Below are 4,049 nucleotides of genomic sequence, written 5' to 3' on the forward strand. Positions count from 1 at the left end.
GGACAACTACGGAACCCTACACTGCGCGTGGCACGACACGCACTTGGACAATTTTTATACTTAAGTAGGTACTCAGATGGCCCGCACCCCCCTTTAAAGGTCTTTGCGCCTCCCCTGGGGGTCGCGCCCACCACTTTGGGAACCAATGCTCTAGAGCAAGCAATATTGAGGTTATGTTGTTGAATTACCTTCACTTTTGACAATACTCGTAAATGTAATAAAAAGATGAGTACTAAGATACCCAAATAATTAATCAGTAAGCACCATAATGTAAAGAATTCACTAAAACTGTACCATAATTTTAGTAAAAGCTTTCAAAATCGATCGTTTAAAAGACAATCGTTCACTGTCTGCTTTGTAATAAAAATGTGTAGAGTCATTCGGGGTAACAGCACGCGGTGGGTAAAAGTACGCGGTGGTCCGATCTCCGACAGGGGTGGGGGAGCCGAGGTCTGTGTTTGTAAAACAGAGTGGCGCTACTGTCGCCGTTTAGGAGCCACGCGCCGCGCCGACGCAATCTAAGTACTGGTCGCGACACGTCGCCGAATACTTGTAGCACGCTTATTTCGTTTAATTTTTATGCCACGGAAAAGTGTGCTATAGTTAAATGGATAGCTCTGTGCCAGTAAGTATACTATATTTCTATTGTTCATTTAATGTAGTTTTGATCTAAGTTTATCATATTCGTAAAAAGTATTTAACGTGTGTGTTGTGACTGATTATTTGGTATAATTGCCGATTGGGGTAAGAGTACGAGATTAATAGTACGCACGCGTACGTTTACCCCCGTTGCGTACTTATACCACAAATGAAATAAAAATATCAAAAATTGTTCAATCTTTCAGAATACCTACACCAAAATGCCGAGAAATTACATAAGGAAGGCCCCTCAGCGAAACCTCATCTCATCTCAGATGACCAAATAATGAAGGCCAATTATTTTGATCTCAAAGTGTGACTATTGCCAATATAAATAATTTAAGACAAGATTCACATTATAATAGATACAGGGTGGAATTTTGTAATGCCACCTGGAGGGAAAGTACTCTTAGTAATGTAGAGGAATCGAACCAACTAAAATTTGTTAAAAATTACACCCTGTATTTTTATTGCATCGATCGTTAGGGTTAAGTTTATGGATGAAATCTCTCTAACAAACTTGTTTAAATTAAATGAAAGGAAAACCATGAAATCTTAAATTATTTTAATTATTTACAAAAAATTGTATGGTATGATAGTGAGTTTTCGTAAAATTTTCAAAAATCTTTAAATGGAGTTCTCTTTGTTTTCAAAAATTAAGGAAAGTTTTATTTGAGTAAAATTTTCTATCTACAATATTAAGAGTACTTTCCCTCCAGGTGGCATTACAAAATTCCATCCTGTATAATACAAAGAGTTCTTATTTTTTTTAATGTTAAAGTTCTTAAAATGTTATTTACAAGATTAAATAAATATTGATTATTGCCAATCTTAATTGTATTCTCTTAGAAATCTGAATGCGTACGTTTACCCCGCGTGCGTAACTTTACCCTAAGACTTGCGTAATTTTACCCACACATCGGGTCAAGAGTACGCATCGGAAAAGTTTTCAGTTAAGCCTATGTAGGGCTAACACTAATTAATCTTGATGGAAATTTTTCTTAAATAGTGAAAATTTATTAAATATTCAACAGATTTAATATCATAACATGCCAATTATACAATTCTTTATAGGTCTGGGAGGCCATCAAAAAAAAAGTGCGTGCTCTTGACCCGAATGACTCTACTTATTTTAACGATGAGGTCATACATGAATTCATTATATGAATTTATATAACATTTTAGTACCTAAGTTCCATAATTTTCGTAACAGCTTTCAAAATAGATCAATACAGTCAATCATTGACTTCTTACTGTATAATAAAGACGTGTATTTTAACGATGAGGCCATACATAAAAAGAATACCTCTTAATTATATCGACGAAGAAGTTTTAAAAATATTTAAACCTCTTCATTTGTTGCAAAACTTATATTTGTCACCGAAATTCAGAATCAGTGACAATTTTGTGACTCCCAATAGCAGATTTGCGAAAATTATTATAACTATTTGTACGGTTATAATCACTTTAGAGTACCTATATGAAGTTGTAAGAGAGTTTTCTATCCAAAATTCTGCTATAACATTATTGGGACAGATATTAGATTGCACATTAACCGTAACTGCTATAATCATCGGTTTCAACGAAAATATCTTGAAATCATCTAAAAATGTGCAATTGATGGTCAAAATTTGCAGAATTTCCGCAAATTTTCAAGAATGTGGTAGTTCGAAAAAAGCACAAATTTTCAGTTGGATTTATACGTCTGTCGTGGCATTACTTCATGTAATAATTATAATCCATGTCCAAATTAGTTTTTGTGATGTACTCGGGACAATTAGCATAGTCATCATGAACTCGTTGGATTTAAATATAGTGTATCCAACTGTTATTATAAAGACAATAAGGCACAATTTGGATTCGTGGTCTTGTTCCAAATCAGTATCGGTAAATCGACTGCGAGTGTACTGGGCGAATAGGCTTAAAAGGTACTTGAAAATGATGGAAGCCTTTAAAATGGTACAAGAAAGGTTCAAAAAACAGGTAAGCTTTGTAAACTACGAGTGATTCCAGGATATAAGTTTTAATAGAGCGGCAACCACGACCAAGAAGATGTAGTGTGCAGGCCTCCCACTAGGTGGACCGACGATGTGGTAAAAGTGGCAGGAAGTACCTGGGCAGCACAGAACCGTCTTTATGTAAACCGAGGTCTTTGTCTAACAGATAATGTTATTTGACTGAAACGAACGAACGATACATTTTAATACTGTTGTTGTTATTGTAACTATAACTGTCGGTAATCCAGAACAGAAGCAAAACTGAACTGTCGTGTGGACACACTGACTAAGAGCTAGTGAACGCCAGACCTACGTCATTTTATAAAAGCTGAAAGTTTGTCAGCGTGTGCTCCCAATATAGGATATTGTTGGTGAATTATGAAGTTTGGATCATGGTGGCTTTGGGAGTTACCCTGAAAAAACTGTGTGGCAAGGAGTTAGGAGTATTGGGAGCATACGCTGACAAACTTTCAGCTTTTATAAAATGACGTAGGTCTGGCGTTCACTAGCTCTTAGTCTATAATGTGTGTTTGAAAAATTACAAATTCGACCGGATCGGTTTTTTGCGGAACACTGCGAACGGGATGTTCGTGTGAACGCGAACGCTACCAACGCTACGTTAATATTAAAACAAGTCTTAACGAGATCCTAAAAAAACAGTTCCTGAAAGAAACGGGATGTATCCGAGGGAACAAGCCTTACTTGACACTATGTACAACATCATCATCATCATCATCATTTCAGCCACAGGACGTCCACTGCTGAACATAGGCCTCCCCCAATGACTTCCACATTGCACGGTTGGTACCGGAAAACGCAGCGTGGGACGTCCACCCACAAGGTGGACCGACGACCTGATAAAGGTAGCAAGAAGGCGCTGGATGCAGGCCGCTACCAATCGTGCGATGTATGCACATTAACTTGTTTCTTTTTAGATCCTATTGTATGTTGTATCGGCTTTACTACAATCATTGGCCCTCATGAACCTGGGAGTTGTCATTTACAAAATGAGAATAACTACGTCGGACTATGTGAGCAATCTTGATTTACTTTGAAAGATTCATTAATCACCAATATCTTTAAGTTTTTCTATGGCCTTCATTTTTCTGTGTAATCAAAACCGAAAGCTTGTAGAAAACTTTCGGTTCAAGCTTTTAAGCTGTTCATACAGAGATCAACTTGTTTCAACTTATTGTTCTTAAAAGTTCAATTCACTTGATGGGTACAGGGGCAAAACAAGAAATGTCACAAAAACAAAAAGTTATGCAATGAACATTTAAATTTTTTACAGTTTAAAATATTCTTATGTGTCACTTAAAATTATAAACTACTAATAGGAATACATATGTCTATTACTTGTTTTTAAGCTTTTTGTATAATTTCAAATAAAAATTCGCGGAAAATCGAAAATAT

At 36.1% G+C, this 4,049-nt stretch overlaps 1 long non-coding RNA gene across 1 annotated transcript; it reads left to right on the forward strand.

The window, feature by feature from the left end:
- The first annotated feature begins 474 nt into the window (after window positions 1-474).
- On the forward strand, window positions 475-1,094 carry LOC135082883 (uncharacterized). Its single transcript, XR_010259512.1, has 2 exons — window positions 475-625; window positions 846-1,094. It is a non-coding gene; the product is annotated as an uncharacterized LOC135082883 (long non-coding RNA).
- Window positions 1,095-4,049: the final 2,955 nt, after the last annotated feature.

The sequence above is a fragment of the Ostrinia nubilalis genome, chromosome 22 (assembly GCF_963855985.1).
Source record: "Ostrinia nubilalis chromosome 22, ilOstNubi1.1, whole genome shotgun sequence".
Classification (NCBI taxonomy): Eukaryota; Metazoa; Arthropoda; class Insecta; order Lepidoptera; family Crambidae; genus Ostrinia; species Ostrinia nubilalis.